This window comes from Taeniopygia guttata, chromosome 1, assembly GCF_048771995.1.
Source record: "Taeniopygia guttata chromosome 1, bTaeGut7.mat, whole genome shotgun sequence".
Classification (NCBI taxonomy): Eukaryota; Metazoa; Chordata; class Aves; order Passeriformes; family Estrildidae; genus Taeniopygia; species Taeniopygia guttata.
Window position 1 is genome coordinate 46,793,925 of NC_133024.1, and position 23,489 is coordinate 46,817,413.

A 23,489-nucleotide genomic window follows, 5' to 3' on the forward strand; every position below is an offset into this window, starting at 1 on the left:
CAAATGAAGTCATAGAACATAATGTTAAGAAGATTAAATTAATGTGGTTGAAAGCTGTGTTCATTCCACCTGAATTTAGGCACTTAGATAGGTGCCCAAAATGAGGTGTATAGTCACCATAGCTTCATATGGGGAAAGAGCAACATTTTCATATCAAGTTGTCTTATGTGGAGTATTTGTCTCAGCTCTTACTAACTCCACTGGAAATGAAAATATCCTGAGTTGTGAAGTTTAATAATCATAATATCTGACAAGTATAATTTGATATAAAGGTCACAAAAGAAATCTTACTTTGTCTGAAGCTTTCAGCTTAAATTCTTTTTTATTTTTTGGGGTGGGGAGGTGATTAAATCAATATCAACATAAAAACCTTCAATATGTATTTTATATATTCACTGTCTATTGCAATTATATAGATGAATGAGATGCTTTGCAACAGACAGTAAAACATAATGCCAAAATCATAAAATCAAATCTCTCATAAATCAACATATAAGGTTTTTTTTAGTGTTCTTTGGTATCATCAACAAGCCCAAGTGATTTCTGATTTAAACAGCAGTCTGACTTCCAGGATGTTGGAGAAAAGAAAGGTATGGTCTCCTAATGTGTGAAAACCAGTTAAGTAAGATTTTGTGGCATTCCTGTTTTCAAGCCAGTGTCTTGGGTGGAATCTGGATTGTTTTGAAAATGTAGGGAGTTCTGACAGGGTTTTCCAGTGCAGCCAGGATTATATCAGTTTTCTCCATTTTGGTATGTGGCAGCATACTAAACAGTACAAGAAATATCTTAGAATTCTCCCTGTGCTTCCCTTAACTAAGAGATTACCATTTTGAATCAGAAATGCAAGAAGGCAAGAAAGCTTTTTGGCAGGGCAGAGTTTACTATTACCACAATACAAAAAGTTCAGATACATTCTTTTTTTTCCTACAAGAACTACTCAAATTGAAGACAATGGACCATAGAACATCAGCAGCACAAAGTGGGAGCACAGTGCTGTTCTCCATTATGCTGCTATTGATCTCAATATCTACCCTTTTTTTTTCTAGTTTACCCTATCATTACAAAACTAATATTTGATCCAGTCTTCTAATAAGAGATACACATATTTCTACAGAATTCATTGATCATACATACATTTCTGGAACTACCTGATATTTGGAAAGATTTATCTTTGGGTAAGTTATTTGAATCTTTATAAAAAAAGATTATTGAAAGTGCAAGTTAATGCCTTTTATGAAAAATATTAATTATAAATAGATGAAACAAACATGGCAATGAAAAACCAAAGTAATATGCTGTTTTCTATTTCACTACAAAAGGATAAAGAAGAAAAAGAGTTTGGCAAAATAATGCATATAAAGGCCAGATATTCATGTCCTGAGGCCATCAGACACCTCCCTAATGGACTACCGAATGTGTAAAATAATTAATCATGTGGAGAATGTATTGCTAGGGTTAGAGATGGGGTCTTGAGCTTTTAATGGAAATGCTCTGTGACTGAGCTGGGAAAAAAACTTCTGTATTTTGGAAAGGAGGGCATCTGTCATAGTTAATTCATAATGGTTTAGTAGCACAATAAAATATGAGACATGTTTCAGCAGTCCTATTTTGTTGGGTATTAAAACTATATATAATACAGGAATGGTACAAATATGCAGTGAACCATTCTTCATGGTAGTGTTCACAAATATCAGTAGGAGGAATGCTTAAAAGGTTAAACTCAGACTCTCTGGGGTCAGATTTGTTCCCTCACTAGCAATACATCTACCTCCCTGACTAATCTTTCTGTATACACTTTAGAAAGGACCCATTACCTTTTCTACCTGTCTGTTTCATAGGCTGCTGAGACAGAATGAAAATGGGTCATTTTATTTATTTCTTTGTTAGGGGACTGAACACATGGATCAACCTTAAAATAAAGAAGTAATCAAATAAATATTAGACAGTGCTAATATAAACATGCAAGTTTTATAGACAAAGAATGGCATCAGAGCTGAAGAGCTTCAAAGGGAAACACAGTGAATGTTACTTATGCACATGCAATCTGTCTGTCCCTCTGATGGAGACACCTTATGATATATTCTTTAGTAGTATGATCTGTAACCTCACTTTTTTTCCACAGAATTCCATCTCCATTTATAGTATGGGTTAAACAGTGTTCATTATCTGACCATTTCCTTTAAATTTTTATGTTTCCCCATAGGTCAAGAAGTGAATCTAACTCCTTACTTCTTCCATGCCACTTCAGTCATACTTCCAACAATTTAGAAGTCCATCATCTATGTTTTATTCAGAGCTTGAACATTGTGCAGTATGAAGGGACTACTCTGTCCTCCCAAAAATTGAATTGAGAAGCTTCAAACTGGATTCTCAGAAAATGGAAGTATGAACCACTGAAAATCAGTCTGAGATTCCTAGTCAACAAAAAATGATAAGAAGTCAACAGTCTTCAAAAAATACAAGATATATTTAACTGTGCAGGAGATTTGTTAGAGGGACTGTAGGAAACTTTTAAAGGTTCTCATCTGAGTTACTTGGCGCAGGTCACATATACACAGTAAAGGAAAATTAGTTCAAATTGAAATAGTGACACAGAGAGACTGAGTTAGCTACACTTCTCAATTGTCTTTGAGTACTTTCTGAGTATGTTTCGAATCAGTAATATAAAGATGAAGTGTGCCCCAAGAGGAATTTTTTGGGTTACCAATAATCAAATAAATATTTCAATAATCAATAAATATTTGATGGTTTCAGTACAACTAATCCAATTGATTGGATTCAATATATCAAATTATACTCTAAAAAAAATCTAAAGTATGTCAGTATTCATATTTTTGAGGGGTTTTGTTGAAGAATTAGTGGTTTAATTTCAGTCATAAAAAGTAAATTTTACTTTAGGCAGCTAAAGAGAAAATAATTAATTGGGAAAACATAAGTATATTAACATATGACTATTAATGATATAAATATAGAAAGAGTTGGGTTGGATGGGACATTAAAGGTCATCCAGTTCCCTCTTTGTCTGCCACCAATTACACCAAGTGGCTCACAACCAACCTGGCCTTGGGTGGGAAATCTACAGCTTCTTTGGGCAACCTATTCCCGTGCCTCACTATTGAGTTTCCTCACCAGGAGAAGAAAAATGTTCCCATGTAACCAAATTTAGGATGTCATAGAGTGTCAAGTTGCACCAATTATATGAAAAGGATATATGAGAACAGTTGACAATAGCACTCAAGAGTATGGTTAACTTTGCTTTCCAACAAGTTTTTCATCAGCAAACACCATAGCCTCAGAGGCTGTACATTTCTCAGCTCTGCTGACTTAGAATGACCCCTGTATGGAAGAAGGGATGGACTGGCTGACACAAAGGAGGCATCTGAAAGATCCTATGAGGATTACATTGGGAAGAAAAGGAGATGAAAAATATGAAGGATCTGTATCTGACAGGGTTTGAACACTGATAGAAAGTTAGAAGGGCTGGACTTCTGCCCACGCCAGTTAATGGGAGTTTTGACATTCATTTCAGGTGCTGTAGTGTCAGGCTCCTGTGAATTAGCAAGGGCTGAAGCAGAGGAGAGAAGCAAATAAGCTGCCCAAAGCAGTAAAACTGTTTGTGCCTAAGGGTATGGCTTTGCTGTGATTTGGTGTGTGCATACATATTCACACTCCCTTTAATCTTGGCTGAATGGATACTTCTTATGGTGACTAAGGTTGTGACAGCAAAGACTCCAACGTGGGCAGGACAAGCCAGCAGATCATCCCGGCACTTTCTCAAGTAGATGCCATTCCCTGAAGGATGTGCTGCTGCAGCTTTACTCAAACCTCATTGTATTTCTTCCAACCATCAATCCCTCAAGCTCTGCAGGCATGATGTAAGAATTTGGAGGGGCTTTAGATGTAGGTTGTTTCAACATCTCTACCATATGGCTGCAGAGAAGGTTGCTGATTTTAGAGCATGAAGCCTTTGCCATGATGTTCAGTTTAGAACACATTGCTGATGTGACTGAACAATGTTGCAACAAAACAGCCAGGTGCGAGTGTAAATAAAACTGTGCTTGCTTGAGTTCTTAACAAAATAAATATCTAAAGGAGAAGCTAAAAGTACATGAAAACACTGACAGACTCCTAAGTGGAATGAGTTAAACTGGCATGAGGGGAAAGGAGGCTGGGTGTCTGAATGTCACAGCTGTGGGCCAGTGATAGGCTGAGGCAGTGGAGCCGAGAAGAATGGTCATATGATGGTAGTTGAAGTGTCAAGAGGGTACAATTTATTGAAAAGCAGATCGCAAAAGGGAAAATCCTTCTTGCATATTATTAGTGCTATTGATTGATTTATATAGTGCATTTCTTAAGCAAAGCTCTTTACAGAATTACAAACTATTAAAGCTGAGTGAATAACTCACAATGAATAATTTATCCCATGAATTTAACCTTTCTTTCTGCTCATGAAATAGCCACAAAGAGATCACTATTTCCTTAATTATTCAGTGAATTTTCTAATGAACTTTTAAACACTATGAACTCATCACTAAGAATGTTCTCATGATACAAGATAACCAGGGATTCTTTTGGTGCTGATGGTTTAGAGACATTAAACTTGTGGCTAGAAAAATAATGTGCAATATCCTGTGAAAATCTGGTGGCTTGCAGTTCACGCCTACTACACAGCCCAGTGCTTTGCAGCAGCTGCTGAGTGTTCCGTGAATAGGCACCGTTTTAAGACAGAAAGCAGGTGGGCTGTGGCAATGTGGAACTCAAACCCCGCTCTCCATCCCTAAGTAGAGAGGGTCTCAGCATGGCACAAGACACTCAGTGGGTTGTGGGTGCTGGAAAGTGTTTGTGTACAGAGCTCCAGGGCCTTGAGGAGATGTGAGAGCCCTCTGAAGTGCCTCCATGGAGGTGTGCAGCTCAGGACCACCTGGAGGTACTCCCTACACACACCAAGCCAGCTGGTTATGCACCTGAGTACTGGGTGTTTTTTTAATTTAAGCCTGAATTCATTGTGATTCAACACAATATTTTTTTCCCTTACAGAACAAGTATGTAAAGCTCTGAATTTCAAAGCTGTGCTACTCTCAAACTCCTTTTCCATGAATATTAAGGCAAGTAGCATGCAAGTCTATTCTTTGATATATTTTTACCAGAATACATTAAATCCATAAATATTGGCAGAAAGTGAACACAAAAGAGAGGACTGCAAACCATGATAAAATAGGTGGAGTAGTTGTGCATTGAGCACTTGACCTCCAAAACAAATCCCTTGGAATTTTTCTGTTTCACTATATTAAACATCAGTCATTCCTGAGGATAAACGGGACTAATCAGCAATAGGAATAGCAGAAGGACTATCAAATAGTAAAGAAAGAGGAGTATTCTGAAAAGAAGTGGGAACTGAACTTTGATTAGGAAATATGAAGAGGATAGACTAACAGTTTTTTCTAACCTATTATCTCTAATACAGCCATGACTCTTAGAGGCTGGGGGCAGATTCTAAAGTTATGTGTAAATGCTCTCCATCCCACACTTTTGCTCATTTCCTTTCAGTTTATGCCACAGGACTTCTTAAAGCTGTTTCACAATTAAAGTTTCATGCTGCACAGATGGAGAAAAATGAACTTCCAGCATAGCTCTGTGTTCTGGAAATGGACAATCCTTTTTTAATTACAGAACAAACTTTGAGATATTTTCTCTATTGCTGTATTCTAAGGCAGTAGCAAACAGGGCTGAGGAGCAATGCATTTTGCAGCTGCTGCTGAGTGTCTTAGTACTTTACACTGTTAATGACTTGAATAGGCAAACAGATTATTAACTCACCTGTGAAAACACACTGCAACCTTTAAATAAAAAAAATTTAACCCAAAATATTAACAAATAGTTTAAGTTTTTTTTTTTAAAGAACACCTTGATTTGGCTTAAGAAAATACAAAATACTGCTTTCAGATCTCTCCTGAGCTTCCAGATGGAGGGCAGACTGTCTTAGCCTCCATTTATCTCTATTGACTCTTTTTGGATTTGGGACTATAAATTTACTGAAAGATTTCATTAATTACTCTGGGTCCTGGTTTCTGTCAGCCCTTTTGCCACACTCAGGGGAACTTTTTGGAGTGATTACCAAGTGGTTAGATTCATATCTCAAAGCAGCCATGGGGTATTCTTCCAGAGGGAAGAAACCCAGAGTAGCTCTTGTATTGTACATCCCAGGACCAATTCAAGCCTCTTTCCCATGGTGAATAAGAAGTGAATTTCAGGTTCTAAGCAACAATTGTTTTGATCTCTAAGTCTATTCCTACTTGTCCACACTAATCTATAAGGTAGATATAGGGTCAATTAGGGAAAAGGCCAATCACCTAACTTAATTTCAGTTCGAGGCAGCCTGGATGTCCAAATTGAAAATATGCAGATAGAGATAAAACAGTGTTCTGACTTTGTGATGAAATTTAAACCTCTTCTATCAGACTGCTATTAACTTTTAAGAAAGTAACTATTTTATGCAATTTTTCTAAACCACTAAATGCTAATTATGATAATGTGTCATTCTCATCCTATCAAGCTAAACAATCTCTCTACCTCCATAACATTTAAATAGAGTTAGATCATTCTGGATAGATGATCACTGTGCACTTCAGAAGTTTAGCAAATATTATGAGCATAAGTGTGCATCTCAAATGTATATTTATATTGTTGTGCATAGAGTAATGTGTCTTCTGGGTCCTATTGTAAACAAGCTGTCAAGCTTAACTGGGTTAGCCTGTAAAAATATCTTTCCATAAATAAATTGATAAAAACCCCAACCCAGCCTAACAGTCAAGAAGCCTCTTCTAATGGGCTTGATCAGAAAATAAAGAGAAAAAAAATAATAACATTATGATGCAATCCTGTGCAGATGACTTCTCAAAATGTCAGTATTTGTAACTTTGGGATATAGTCAGCTTTTGGCTACATTTTTGTTCTCTGCTTGCTGATGTGGAAAATTTCATACTCAATTATGTCCAGTCACTCCCAGTTTGTTATTCATCTGTTCTAGTTCACTCATGTCCTGCCAACTTAGATATGACTAAAATTATCCTCAGAGAGATCAAGAGTGCATTTGCCTGCAACACGTTCAGTGCTGCAGCAGCAGAAGAGAATGATAACAGCATCAGACAGAAGTGGCTTTTACAGACAGCCCAGTACCTGAGGAGGATTAGAAGTAATACACAACAGCTGGAGATTATTTGTGGTGAAATTATAATAGTGTTAACAGAGATCAAATATAGTTTATTTTGGCTCCTTTTCTAAGTATGAAATCTTTGTTGCTGTGGCTGTTTGTCTCTTCTCTGTCACCCTCTTTGATCTACTTTGTTTTCTCATACAAATACTGTATGTAATTATGACATTTATGCCAACCTTTGAAATAAAATCACTCCTGTTTTGAGGAGGGTTACATAGTAGTACTACCAGACTTCTCAGAAACCCAGAGTAAAATGCTCTGACATTCTAACAGATGAAAAAATAATTGATTTTATAAAACTTATTCTAGAACTTGCTAATTAAGAAAATGAACTGCTTCCATTAAGAACTCTAGCTTAGCTCTTCATTCTTTTAAGGAATGAAATTATCTGGGTTTTAATAATTAGGGTGAATTTTTTTTCTTAAATCACAAAATATTTTGTTTTCTAGAAGTTGTTGATGAGGAAGCCAGTGTAAAAGGGACAGTCTTACTTTTCAAAGGGGATTTAAAATTGAGTGAATAATGACAAAAATTTTAAAATCCTCTGCAGTAAAGACAGCCTTCAATGATGATGAGCATTTGAAAACGTATTCATTTGCAATGACACCATTCTGATTTCGTAGACCCTTCTGAAGGAAAGATGCATAAATTTGGGTCATTGTGGGAAAGAACTATAGGGACTCAGCTATTTTGGTAGCAAACAATGAACTATAAACAAAAAAATACATGAGAAAGAGACTGAGGTTTTCACACCCATCTATGTATTCTTCACAAACTTGACTGCTAAAAACTGCTGCTGCTTTATTTATAAGAACCAAGTTACTTAATGAAGTAAAATCACATTTCAAAGTTCATATTATTATGGCTTAAAAGTTCTGTACATAATAATAAGAGGCTTCAAGAAAAATATTCTTTTCCCTCTGGCATTGGCTGGGATTCAAAATCAACCTCCACAAGTTGTACTGAAAGAAGCTACACTTTGGACTGATGTTATTGACATCTTCTGGAAGATTTCTCTGGACATCAGCAGAACAATTTTTACCAAAGTGGTGTTGTCATGTATTGCTGTATAGTATTGCACTTGAGAATTAATTCAAAATGTATTTGTGCCATTTTTGTTGTCCAGTCTTGCCCTTGTCTCCCCCCAAAAATGTCAACAATTAATAAAATCTTCCCTATTATTCTCTATGAATGAACAGATGTTTAGGAAAAAAATCTTGACTATCAGAACTTAGCTAAATGCAGATATCAAGCTCCTATTCCCTTCATTAGTAAAATGCTTTTTTTTTTTTCCTGCCATTTCAACATATCAGTTATGCCCTGATGTACTGATGTTGTTTGACCTTTTTAAATTGGTAGCTGGAAGACAAATTAATCTGTGATGCCAAGACTCATGAAACATTGGGACAATGTTTCCACTCTGGTTGCTGGTCTTTAGATGTTTCCAAGATACAAATGGTAGGCCTTTTTCTGCAGACCACTCACCCTGTGCCCCCGACTTGCATTACCCCCCTCCAAGCAAACAGTTCTTCCTCTCTTCCCTCCTTTTAAGTTCTGGCTGAACTTAAAGAGGTTAACTTCACTTAAGAGTGAAGTCTTAAAGAAGTTAAGACTTTACCCTCTGTCAGTTTTACAGTGGATGTGTCTCTGTCCAGGTGACATAACACAGGCAGGCTGGGAAACTCTGCTGTCTTCTCTCTTTCTTTCTAATTTCTAAGTCATTTCTTGGTGCATATTTTGAAAGCTACAAGTGCAAGCATATTTTGTCTGTTACCACTTTTGACACAAGTACCTTTTATTTCTCCATCTTACATACATCTCCCTGCAAACAATATATTGGTGATTCTGATGAGTGCAAAAAGGGATTACTGATAGGATAAAAATCTTCCCTGGTGGTTTCTTTTTTTCCTGTTGAAATTTCCAGTCTTTACCCAACATGCTTATAATATATTTCATCAGCATTGATAAAATTCCACTATTTCCTTTTGCTGTCTCTGCATCTTCTTTCCTTGTCCTGTGTTTACATCTGATAAAGCATATCGTGCTCCATGTGGAATCTGCTGCTATTGTTGCAGAACACTAGGGACCTGACCTCAAAATTAAGCCTGGAAACAGTGGAACAAACTAAAACTGGTTAAAGAAGGAGGGTTCCAGACTATTACAGAGCAATTCATATTGAATAGCACTGGAGCCATGCTGACATATTAACAATAAAAAGGAATCATCTGTGGAGGCAAAGATGGTAAGTCACAGAGGGCATATATAAGTGCAGCCTCAGAGCTACAAAAGCCAGACTGACATTTATCACTCTGTGAATATTGGAGCTGTCATGTTGGTCCTCAGATGATCATGTTACTACCTTCAAGACATTTTTTTAGATATGAAGCAAAGATTAGAGAGGGAATGAGAGAGAGAGAGGTTTGCTAATAAGTAGTGGGTGAAAGCCACGAAAGGGAATTAGCATTTATATTATTTATTGTCCCTCTTTCATCAGCCATACCCCCCTTCTTACTAATTTTTTTTCTCCATTGGATTTTTCTAACCTTGCACTAGAAGATCTTTGTACATTAAACCTAGTTCAGCTTCAGAATGGATTAAAATCATTTTGACTAAATACTATGTTCAGCGAATGACAAATTGTATAGCTTCACATGTTATTATTTATGCTAAAAGCTATTATGTAAATATATTGTCTTATATGAACTTAAGTAGGATGGCACAGGAAGGCAGAGATAGGGCATACATACAGATCTATTGAAATGATGCTCTGTGAGCATCTCCTCTAATAGAAAACTGTGTATTCTCACTCAGAGGGCAGAAAAGAACCATATGTCTATTTTAGTGGTCATGTCCTGAAATGATGCACTTATTCCTTTTATAATATTTTGAAATAAATACATATGGGACCGGTCAGATGTCAACAGTAGCACTGAAAGGAGTATGAATTAGTCACACTGGCACACAGGGCCCTGGAACAATGAATGCTGCTCTGGAAGACCCTTGAATGCAAGCCTATTTGCCTCTTAATCCAAATGAATAATTAATGATAATTATCATGCTGCAGTTATTATCTGTGATAATAATATATCCGTAAGGTGAATAAATTCAATCTGCTACTATGCAGAAATGGCAACTCATAATATTCTCAAGAAATACAGATATAATTATCAGTATTAACAGTCAAGAAAAAAACTGGAGAGTATTATATAAAAAATTATAGCAAAAGGTCTAAAGTTTAGTGAGAATGAATTAGATTGCATTATGTTTATTCTTTAGCTGTCATTTCTGTGGTACCAGTTGGCAATCTGTTAGCATTTTTTTTCTAAAACCCATTTTTTAACAGCTGAAATGTGCATTTTTTCATTGCAATCCATCAATAACTTTCTATCAGTCCACTGATCTCAAGCTGCGGATCTCAAAAGCATCCATATGCAAATTGATCCATTTGTGTAGTAAACTGTGCTGGAAATTTTCCTCAGCTAAGAAACCTTAAAGTATTAAAGAAAAAATTGACAAAACCAAATAAAACCTTAAAAGGTCAAATACACATATAAAGCTTGTACAAACCCAGCCACAACATTTATTTTTGAAAGCACCATAGGTGAGCTGTCAGCTAGGCAGAGTAGTAGGCAATCATATTTAATCTGATCTCCCTCATTGGGCTTGTTGTGACAAAGGAAAATGGAAGGGGGATGGGTGGACGGGAGCAAGACGTAGCAACTCCCCTCCCCTTCTTTTTGAATTTTTTTTACATCTTTGTATTTTGGTTATAGTCATTTAATTTAAAGACTTTAAAGCCTACTTAAGTTGAACTAAATTAATGATTGAGAAAAAGCTTTGAAATTCAAAGTTCATGCAGACCTTTAACTCACACCAGGAAGGCCTGATTTTTCCCTCCTTCTTTTCATCCTATGATTCGAGAACTGTTTCACTCAGTGGAATGATAATGGGATGTCAAATTTCTCACCTCTAGGTCATTGCTTCAAATCTGGCACAGGCTGGTAAGAACCAAAATTGATTATGTTCTACTTATGGTTCAGCAGCCTGTGTGAAATGGGTTGTTGGTCTTTTGGTCTAGTTTTCAGCAGGTAAATAATGTAGTAATAAGCCCTTAATTAGGGATTATTAGTACTTATTAGGGCTTAATTAGTACTGGAATAAGGCTGAAAGTTGTATTTCTAACATAATATTTGAGGATTATTGTGACAATCCCTCAAAACTCTGGCAACGTATAGGACTAGTTTCCAGGAGAGGAGGTTAATTCTTCCACAACTGTCACTACGAGTAACCCATTTTTAGTTTCTTTTCTAAAGAAATGGGCAAAAGAAATTGCCTTCTTTTCACTCCCTTTTTCATCAGAAAACAACAGATTCCCCTCAAAGTGGGTCCTGACAGGTGACAAGAATAATAACGTGTAAGAGTCAGTAAAAGAATGCATTATTAATCACCCTGGGTTTCATTTAGGCCGTCAGCTCAGTGGGTGAGCTCTGTAGAAAGAAGAGTGGAGATATTATCATTATTATTTACTTGTCCACGTAGGAGTCATGAACCAGGACATCACTGTATTAAGCAATGTGCAAACACACAGGAGAAAGCTGGTCCCTGCCCTAAAAAACATAAAATTTTATCATGAAACAGGAAACAGTATACACTTACAGGTAGATGGACACAGATGGAGGAATACAACTATGCCTGTCAGCCTAATGCTTATTTTTAACAACAGCATGGTATTTATAGTAATGAAATGCTAAAATATGTTCTCAAGATTTTTTTTTTTCCCACAGAAAAGAGATGAAATCCAGAATGGAGAATTAGTAAAGGAAAAGTGGTATTGCAGATGTTAAGGCAACTATGAAGGGCAGCTTGGGGGAAAAAAGGCTTATTTGAAAATGGAACAAAAGGACAAGTTCTGATACTGGCTGTGCAGCCAATAATCAATAGAAAATTGAAAAAAGCGAAATATGGGAAGGGTGAAGAGTGTTCAAAGGTTGCTATTACATTTACTATGTCAAGAAAGAAAAGAGATAAGAGGAGAAGAAAAGAAAATATTCTGAAAGCACTGAGCTGGCAGATGATCTTTGCTACAGCAATCCTACAGAAACAACAGTGTTTATTAATGGTAGAGAAAATAGCATTACAGTAAGTTAGATAGAAGGTATTGAAGGACTTGATATGTATGTGAATATTTGTGTGTATGAAGGGAAAAACTGAGTGAGTGGATGCAGACAATTTCATCTTGAAAAGGCTTTGCTAAAAGTCTTAGAAAATTTAGGCAATGTGTGGATTTGGTCTACAATATATGTACTATTTATTTTTAAATAATATTCTTCAACTGAATGAAGATGAAAATGTGATCCAGTGATCCAGAAAAGTGTTATTAGGAAGTATTAGAAAATAATTAAGGACCTTGCTTAGCCTTTTTAATTTGCAAAGAAGACGGGGGTCTACAAGCAAGTAGAAGACCATCAAGCAGAATTTCTTGTGAAGCGAAAAATGTGGTCTAAGTTAATGAAGGTATGTGTTTGAACACCTGCAATTCATTTTCTTATATGAAAAATATAAATCTAAAGGAAGGAGAGCCATTTCATAAGTCCCTTCCTGTGTGGGGAAGAAATCTGATGTGGATTTATACAAGATGTGACAAAAGCATGAAGGAAAAGGAAGAGTAGTAGAAAACATGAGAAGGAAGCAGGCAATCTTATATAAAGAAAAGGCCAGATAGCTGAGTAAAAGTGCCAAAGAGAGTGAACAAGAATGGCCAGGAAGAGGGTTTGAGAGTGCCTGGCAAGAACAGTCTCCAAACAGGGCAGGGGGGAAAAGGCTGTGTTGGAAAGGGTATGGGTTGAAAAGGGAGGAGAAGAATTACTGATTCTCATTGTAAACATGCTATTTGATGAATTTACAATGAAATAGAGCAGGGAGTTAAGGCTGCACTTGGAGAGGAACGAAAGGTCAAAGGTGACATCTTCTAAGACTAAAGCATCTAAAGCATATTGCACCATGAGGGGAAAGTCAAAATACGGTGTGACGGTAAGGAGAACAAAGGATATGAGGAGCTGGAATAGAACAGGGGCATGAGGATGGAATTTGGAGGAGAGAGCAAAAGAGAAATATCAATGCCTATGACAGAAAAGAGTGCAACCTCTGTAAAAGAAAGAGGAAAATATAAATAGATGCCAAGGTGAGGAATGAAGGCCATGACTTTGTTGCTTGTGATTTCTTGGAAGCAGAGCAAAATTCTAGCAGAAATGGATGTGATGACACGAAAATGGGGAGATTTGAGATATAAATTAAAACTGATGAAAAGTCACATAGGACCATGGGCTGAGGATTCAGTTAAGACAGAGCAAGGTCTCTAGGAAAGCATCAAAGAGGAAAGGACAAATTTGCAGTGGAGCGTGACAAGACATATTCAATATGGTTCATGAAAAAATGGATAATGTGTATGTTGGCAGTGACCTAGGAAAGAAAATGGATTAATGGAACTTGAACTGAAAAAGAGGAGCCAAAAACACCAAAGTGGAGGAAAGTAGAATGAAATCTGTAGGGAAGAAGGCCTGCTGTTGGACCTTCAGGATCAGTGCAGCCATACACAGCAAGAGCAACCATCTTGCTTGGTATTAACTGATGGGAATGAAAGGTGGAGTTTTATTCCTCAGGCTTTAAAATTAATTTGTTTGACCCTGTGGAAAAGACAGATGAAGGAAGCTCACTTGTCCACCTTTCTGGTGACACAAACATACCTACTGTGAGACACCTGCTACCTCAGTACCAGACCAAACAAGTGACTTGTCAATTCAGTTTTGCCACACAGATGAGAGTGCTAACCTCAGAGTACAACACAAACTGCACTTCTGGATTATTTTGTTATAGTCTGTACTGCAAACTAGACAGTAAATATACACTGTTTTTTATTTCCCTTTTTTTTGAAGTCATTAAAATATCTTTTACAGTTGTTTATAAAATGTAATATATAAAATCAATCAGGTTAGCTGTTTTGGACTTGTACACTACTTTCTGGATGTGTACAGTAGATTCAGCCTTAGCAGGTATTTACATAGATTTTTTTTCATATTAAAAAAATTATGGGAGATAATTTTTAAAATTTAATAATTTATTTTAATTAAGAATTTATTGTTTATCTATATTTAAAAGTACATCTGAAGTATGCTTTGCACCTGTTTTTTCATAATGAGAACTAATCTACAGTCCATGCAAGTGGTGATACAATAGACTGTGAGAGTCTTCACGTAATACCAAGTGAAGAGGAAACAATCAAGACTGACACAGCTATGGATGTGTCAGTGGTTAATTTCAGTGATTAATTTTGGTACACTAAAACTGAGTGGTGTCAGGAGTCCTGTGGAGAATCAGGGTGAGTTCATCTTTTCCTAGGCAACTTTTTCAGTTTTCAGTGGGACAGTATTTATCTTTGTCCACTGCATCACTGTCATGTTTTATTCAAGTTTGGTATTGTCATGCCCAAAAAAGTAATAAAATTTTAATTCTTGTGGAAGTAGCTAAGAAATACTTTCTATAAGCAATTTTTTGGTCTGATGCCTTAAAGTAAATATGGCATCCTAACAGTCTTATGTCCTAGTAGCCTTCCAGTCTTAGTAAGTTTTTTATCTTCTACTACTGCTATGCTACTTACTGATTTAGTGACAGTTTAGAAGCAACAGTGGCATGTTAATGGGTAACTATAAAGAAGGGACAAGATCTGTGCTAGCAAGAGATTCCAGTCTAAGCCTTCCAACTTCAGGGGTGATCTCAGCTAGGATTTAGTTTGGCCAGTCTATTCAGCCATCACCCTAACCATCCCATCACAGCTGCCTTCCTCCTGGGTAAGAGGGAAGTGCATGTGTGTAAGAGGAATGTGTGTGAAAGACTGTGAGAGCAGAGGCTGCAAACAGGGAAACAGAAAGTTTGGGAAAGTAAAGTGGGCAATGGGAAATGTGGGAAGGAACTGCCAAGTTTAGCTGTTCTATCATACGTGAAAAAATTATGTTATTTCTCCCCTCTTACCTTGAAGAAATTTCTAAATGCATCTTCTTTCACTCTAGATACCAAGATCCCATCTTGGCAAAGCACTTCAACCCATGCTTGACTTAGTAAATTAGTTGTATACAATTCTTAATTGACTAAGGGCCTAAATGCATCTCAAGGTATGCTTAATATTGAACCCATGCACATATGCTCTGCTGAGCTAGAGGCTAAACAATGTGAAGGGCTCTGCCATGCAGAACTGAGAAAAGCGAGACATATCCACAGATAACAGAGTATGAAATTTTAGACCATGTTATGATACAGTCATTTCTTGTTACTGGTTGAAATAATAAATAGAATCACTGAATCATAGAAAGTCTTGGATTGGAAGGGATCTTAAAGATTATCTAGTTCCAACTACCTCCTACTATAAGCAGGCATGCCACCAACTAGATCAGGCTGGTCAGTACTCCATCCAACCAATCCTTGAACATTCCTAGGAATGGAACATCCAGAACTTCTCTAGGCAACCTGTTCCAGTGCCACACCAGCCTCTAATTAAAGAATTTATTCCTCACATCTAATCTAAAATTCTTCTTGTTTAGTTTAAAACAATTCCCCCTTGTCCTATCACTATCTGCCCATATAAAAAGTAGCTGTACCTAATTTTTGCAAATTACCTTTTAAGTACTGGAAGACCAAAATGGGGTCTCCCCTCATTTTCCAGGGGGAAATTGCAGGACACAATACATGGAGTTCAATTTTCCATGAAAACATAGCTACTCTAAAGTGATTTAACAGTAGCTGCAGTTAACTATTGAGAGAAAACCTTGATACTACTTCTTTCAAAAGTGCACTTTCTATAATATTGTACTAACAGAAACTAGTAGTTTTCACACAGTCAAGCACTAGGATTAATTGGTATGATATTCTTACAAAACACAACTGGTGGAAATGCCTATTTAAATTGAATTATCAATAATAACCCCGAATCCATTGTTCTGTTCATTCACAAGAAAAGATTTATATCATCTTTCCTTAAAGACCAGTGTTTGTCTTTGGCAGATGAAATTCACCTGCAAGAATGTGTAATGACCTCCATCTGCTTCTGCCCTGACTTCTGCTTCAAAAAGAATAATGGCCTAAAATATATTTTAAAAAATATTGTCATGTACTTTTAAATGTTACACCTGTTTTCACTGGAACATGCCTCTTTCTAGACTTGTTTCTGAAATCCACAATATCAACATATTTCTCTTGAGAAAAATGGCCTTTTAATTAATTACTCGTATTTGCATGACAATGAGTGCTGGTGTGATCATACTGGAGAAGGAAAAAGTTGTTCTTTATACATAGGGATCCATGATGCTTATCAGCCTAGCAAAATTTCTCAGCTAGGACCTGAGGAAAATAGCTTGTCTCAGAAGATAAGAGATTGGTTCTGTCTTTATGGCATCTCTGCACTTAGTCTACATCTCCAGCAAAGTAGGACTACTCTGCACCTTCAGTAACAAGTTTTCAGTAGCTCTGTAGTCAGCATTTTGAGAGTTTTGATATTTGTTGAGCATTGCATTGTACTTTGGCACTTAGATGACTGTTACAGACAAATGATTTCCTGTCCAATACAGAATCACCTGATCAAAAGTCTAGGTATTTAAGGAATAAACGGCTACTTTACACATTCTTTCTAAAATCAGAAGTGCTTATTTCTTTGAAATGAACATCTTTGTTTCATTAAAACAAGTCAGAAAGTGAATTAGATATGACTTTCAAGAGGAGTTTGGGAAGAAATGGTTTTAATAATTTTCATTCATTCCAGCCAGTGAGGCCAATCATTATGCATTTATGTGATTTTCAATTGTTACCTCTGACACGGGGTCCTTCAGCAGCCATCATAATCCCATGCCAACTGCCTTCTTTGTTTGCCCACGGACAATCAGTACCCTTTCCTAAAATGGTAAGAATCATTTGAACAGTTCTCTGGAGTTTAGGACTTGTCTGTGCCCATCAAAACACCAGTGAGATAAGCAAGAAAACACGGCACAGAAAAGTATCATTAACATCAAAATATTGAAATAAATTCAAATTTCTGGTCTCACAAGAAGTTCAAGATTGTGCCTGTGGATATGTGCTGTATTGTAAAAATACAGCAGTCTGTATTGTGATAACAGCAGAAACCTGCATACTGAAGTTAGTAAGCATTTTCCAAAGTAACAAAAATATCCTTTTGGTTGAATAATGTCTATCTGTAAACAGAAACATTTGACATAACATATCTTAAAATTATTATGGCTTGTGCACATATCAGTGTCAATGGTTTAAATTATAAAGAACATCTAAAATTAGAGACAGATTAATACCTCCTATGAAATGCTGTGCTGTTGTTTTGATTTTTAAAAGTGTTAAGTTTTCTTTTATAGTTTTTTGATGTTGCTATTGGACACCAAATGAGTACACAGAAGCTTGGTAAGTTCAAAAGAGAAAAAGAGCTAATTTTATTTCTGAACTTGCAATATATAGAATTCTAAAAGTGACAGTGGATTGGAGGATGAAATTGCCATCTTTCTAACTACACTGATCAAACTAACAGTCTATCAATTCTCTCCTCCCACAAAGAGGAATATAAAACAATCATTATTTAAATAAACAGTGTGTGAAAACTCTAGTAAAAATATGTAAACATTATCAAAAAGCTAAAGAAGTTTTATAAAAGCTTTAAAACTTTCAAAAGAACTATAAAAGAAAACTTAACACTTTTAAAAATCAAGACAACACTGTACAGCTATTTTAAAATTAATATTAGTCTAGGACCTAAGAGTGCTTTCCCTCCTTCCCTTAGATACTCACTCTCAGTGAATCAGACTACAAATCTGCAAATCTTTAGAGAGGGAGGGAAACCACCCATACACTTCTACCGCTTAAGTCCCTTTCTTACTTATAAAGACTCTTCCATCTTTACAAGACTAATCTCAGGTGGCTAAACATTGAGAACAAATGAATGCGTTTTTCATAGCCACAGGTTGCTATCATAAAACAACCCAATATACCCCTAAATTGTCAAGACAGAGCATTTTCCCAATAATTTTATTATTCTTATAATCTACTATTATTCCTCTGTCTAATTTAGCTTATCTGATGCTTTGGTAAAATCCTAACTTGCACAGAGGAGTAAATGCACAAATATTATATTCTGGGTCATTCTCAAGTATGTGCAGTATTGAATAAAGACATGCTTCCTGTAAGGCTCAGAACAAATGAACATCCATGACCCATTTGCATACTCAGCATTTAATTTCTTCCAGCTAAATGCCACTTCCTCAGTCCCAGCAGTTTTTCTGCTGAATATCTAGCAGATCTGAATTCCTTAGTGGGAAAAATTGTGTACCTTGATAAAGAACATTTGCAAATGAAATACCTTTGTTAAATTATAGCATCAGAATAACATATCTTTTAATACAGAAATTGCCTCAGAATATAGGATTTAAAACTATAGTAATTGTCACAAATCAAAGAGATATCTCAGTGTTATAAAAAGTCTCTTTCAATAAAGAATAAACATAAATCTATCCTCTTATATTCTCAGAGAATGATTCATCTCACTTTATTAGCTCTTGTAATGTAGGCATTTAGTCTCATGTGGGCTACATCTGCAGTTGGTGGATTAAATGTAGAGTTTGCTAGACGGGTGACCTGATCCTTCCTCAGGTAGGTGTCTAGGGTAAACAGGATGAATTACTAGATGCTGCCTCTCTCTGCTGGTTACTGATGGATGTTATAACATTAGCTTACATTAGACATTTTTTTAGTGGTTTAAGTTAGAAGGAAAGAATTCCATGATATACCTATTATGAATCTCAGACATTTCAATTGTTTTGCCTTAGATGTTTAATGAAGGTCAAGCTTTAAACTTTCACAAAGCAGTTACATGCCCTTGCTGGAGACTGAAACAAAACCCATGTAATCGATGATGAAGCTAAACATTTTTAACAGTTTGTGTAAACCTCTCATGAATGAGATGGGTCTTTAAAGCTTTAAGGCTTAAGTGTTTCGGATTGGGATGATATATAATCTACTTTGGTGCTTTGGGTTTATGTACTATGGGATTGATAGAACTGATATCACTAGAGGAACACAAATGTTTCCTATCTGTTACAATGACCTATTATCAGTTCCTAAAAAATTCATCAAATTCCAACAGTGGCTGGAAATCTTCAGGACAAAATTCTGGGATACTGAGGAGGAACTCATATAAAAGTGTTTCTAGAAGTAGAAGCTATTATATAAAGCAAACAATCACTAATATATGTCTGCTAGAAAATAAATACCTGTGGCCTATTCCTTTAGAAGCTCCGATGGTGCCATGGCTTTGAACATGAAGTCTTCCCACCTATGCCAGGGAGAGGAGCTGAGCAGAGTTTGGGTAATTGAAACCTGCTTAGCCAAGGTATACCTTTCCAGATACTTGTGCTGCAAGATAAGGTAATTGTAGTCAGGAAATCGTGAAAATGAGCTAATACTGAGAGGAGATTTCATAGACCTGACAAAGGGGTGGGGTAAAAACTGACAGCTTGCACAGAGAGTGGTGCTGGAGCATGAAGCTCAGGAGAGGAAATTTTGTCCTGAGTGGGTTGAACAAAAACACAGGAAAGAAAAGACTGAGTAATTAAGATCAGAGAGCTAGAATTACCTATGGAAAGAGAACGGGATTGAAAAGGAGTGTTGGATTACAACTGTGACAGCCACATGATATGACTGTGGCTCACAGAGCAAAAAGATGAGGGTTGACAGTTCAGAGCAAAGCAGCACTGTATCTGAAGAGAGATAGAGAAGGAACAAGACTAGCTTGTAGTGAACACACATTTCCAAAATTCTGATCCAAATCCTCTTTCCCTCTACCAGAAACACAACCACAGAAAAAAGCTCTGGATACATTCACGGAACAGAAATTCACTTTAAAGGTGGTGTACAATTCAGGAAGACTTGTCTTTCCATCTGATCAAAGAGAAGGTTAAAAGAACCTGAAGACAGACAAATTCAGATGCAATACCCAATATACATATTTAATACTGAAAGTCAATATCCATTATAATTTATCACGATATATGGCAAATTTTCTACCAGGGAAGAGCTTTCAAATAAAAATATCAATATTTTTCAATTTTCAAAAAGAAAGAGAATTTCCTATAGAATATGTTATCTCATGAAGCAGGTATTCTTCTTTTTTAATCTGTTAATGCCCTCTCCAGACCCCCATTCTAATCCACATAGAAAAGAACAAAATCCTGCCATTATTAGTTGGTTACTTAAAGTTTTCAATGGATCCTGACTGATTCTTGGGCTCTTTATAAGGAATAATTTTCAGAAAAATGTCTACAACAATTTAATGAAATCACATCCACACAGGGAGTTGAACCATGGCTTCTCAGTCATTAGTCACAAACTCATTTTATTAACTGTCCAATCAAATTTTCTTATTAGTGCTTCAAAATAATTTAATTTTTGTCAGCAATATAGATGCATATCATACATTTATGGTCCATGAAACACAGAAAAAGAAATTGCTCAGGCTGAGTAGATATGACCTGTTTTGATAAAAAAATTTCACTTTTTCTACTTTTCATGCTTTTTTTTCTGTATTGTACTTTTTACTGTTCCAGAATGCTTTTTTACTGATGGAGGAAAAAAACTGTAGAATAAATAAGCCAATTGTTCACAATGATAGAACTAAGAAAGAAAATTCATATTTTACCTATTATCTTTAGCTCTTAATATTAGACAGAAAGTATTTTATTTAACCCAGCTGATGTATGTATAAAGCATGAGGTAATATTTGAAATGCATTCATATATATGAGTAGGTAAGAGTAGCACTTGGAGATTCTGTTAAATCAAAGGAATTCTATACACCTATGTTTAATTCATATAATATTCTAAAAGACTCTAACAAAATCAGATTAAATCCATTACCAGATACTTTGTTAACACAGCATCCATATATAGAAACCACTGAAATACATTGATTTAAATTTAACACAGCAATTTCTATTTGTAGAATACATCTGAGTTTTTCTTTTACAAACATATATATACATATATACATATATACATATACATACACATACACATACACATACACATACACATACACATACACATACATATACATATATATATATATGTGTGTGTGTGTATATATATATATATATATATATATACTTGTTAAGGTAATGTTCTGAAACACACAGACAATGCAAGAATGAAAGAATAAAATACCATCTCCAGACAATAGGAAGCAAATGCTCTGGATGTTGAACATCCCTGTTCAAATTATTGTAATAGGGAAGACTCCTATATTTCTTTTAGAATCTAAATATTCTGACCCCACATTCTGGAGTTATGTCTCTCCACAGGGACTTCAGAGGGAAAGGAAGATATGTTCTACAGCATGTTTTACAATATGTTTCACGACATTTCTAATGCTTGAAGAATTCAACACTTTGCAGAAACTCTTCTGGATCGTCTATGCTAAAAGTTTATTCACACCAAGATTTCAGCCAGGTAAGAGATTTCTGTTAGCCTTCTTTTATCCAGTTTCCTATGACTTATGTGAAGTAACAAGCTAAGTTCCTCCTTTTCTGACTGAAGCATATATTATAAGCTATACAACACCACTTGTTTTTAATAGGCTTTTCCTCTGGGTTTGTCACAATTCCCACCAATGTCAGTAGGAATGATGTGAACATATGGTTAGAGAAGGCCTGAGAGAGGGCAGCAATTCTCATGCCAAGTGAACAAAATTTTGCACCACATTTCAAGCGTTTTGTGGGTTGGGTGGTGCCAGAGATACTGGATGAACAGCACTGGTTGCAGTATTTTGACATTGGATGGAAATAACCTGGAAACAGGCAAGCAATTCAGCATTGATGAAGGGTGAAACCTTAGAGACTGAGCAAGTTTACAACAGAAGTATGAGATTTAGCTGAACTAATTTTCTCATCACCTGACAGGATGCTTGAACATGACAACTTTATTTGTGCACAGAAATCAGAATGTCTCTCCCTTTCCCTGTTAAAGTCTATTGGTACTAGTACAAAATGAATGACTTTTCTTAAAAGTTTTTTTTATTTTATTTTTCTTAAAATAAAAACCGTGAATTTCCAGACTGAAAGTTGCAGTTTATGAATGGTCCTGGAGGACTTCTTATTTCACTGTCTTCTATTCTTTTTTTTTTTTTTTCTTCTACAGCAGTATGTTCTTAAAATAGTCAGAATCCTTTGAAACCATAAGTTGGTTGTTATAACTGGGCCATCAAGTATTTGTGTTTTTTTTTTTTTTTTCAGACTGACTTAATGTTATCCAGGATATTTAAATTTGCAGGATTCAGTATATGCTCTGTAGTGCTGGAGCCTTTAAGTTTTTAAACATAAGAAGATTTCAGAAACACTGAATAACCAGCAAGGGATAGGTGGAATGCTTGCTGTTCCTACTATGGATTCATTACTGAACTGAGAAAACCCAGGCCTATCATTCAGGCAGAAAAACACTGAGATAAAAGAAAAAAAAAAAACTGTTACCAAAAAGGAGTAAAAGTGGTAACTGAAGAATATATTTTAAAATTCAAACATTTATCCATTACTTTCAGGGTAGTTGTGTGTACCTAAACCAAACTATCAAAGTCTTTGTGTCTTACCCATAACAGATTAAATCTGAGATTTGAATACCATTCCCATCTGCAATAATCTTGGGTTTGTCTTTAAAGTCAAAGTTCTTTGTAAAGTTATTCAAAGAGGTGATTAATCCTTGTACTGATGTCACAGAGATAGTTAAGAAATGAATTTTTCAGTTGACATTGCAAACCTCCACAAATTGAAATAAGTGCTATTTTCTTGAGGGATTGTAAAAGTAAGTCTCTATGCCAAATATTTGATCTATTCTGCTCTCATGTAAAATATATACTCTGCATAATACACCCTCTGAAATGGGGCCTGCTTGTCCAGATGAATCCATTATTCCACTGTGTGGAGAAAGGCTGATCTAGAGGCAAATTACTGAGTGTAATTTATTCCATATCCTTGCTGGAATAACTTCTGCTCCTGAGCCTCCTCAGATGTGTAGTCAATAGGGAACTCTCTGGCTACATGAGGTTTCTTAATACATCTTTCAGCTAAATCAGAGATTCAAATGCAAAATCCAGCACTCAGGGAAATCATCAGAATTTGTGATGCTCCCTGGAGAGCTGGTGGTCTATAAACCAATGAATGGATTACAATGAGATGTAAATTCAGTGTTTC

At 35.9% G+C, this 23,489-nt stretch overlaps 1 long non-coding RNA gene across 3 annotated transcripts in view; it reads left to right on the forward strand.

The window, feature by feature from the left end:
* LOC140683897 (uncharacterized) overlaps positions 1 to 23,489 on the forward strand; it is a 155,121-nt gene that overhangs the window by 46,179 nt on the left and 85,453 nt on the right. For all 3 annotated transcript variants that reach the window (XR_012055498.1, XR_012055499.1, XR_012055497.1), the window contains exon 3: positions 21,609 to 21,756. This is a non-coding gene — a long non-coding RNA (uncharacterized lncRNA). The remainder of the gene's footprint in view (positions 1 to 21,608; positions 21,757 to 23,489) is intronic.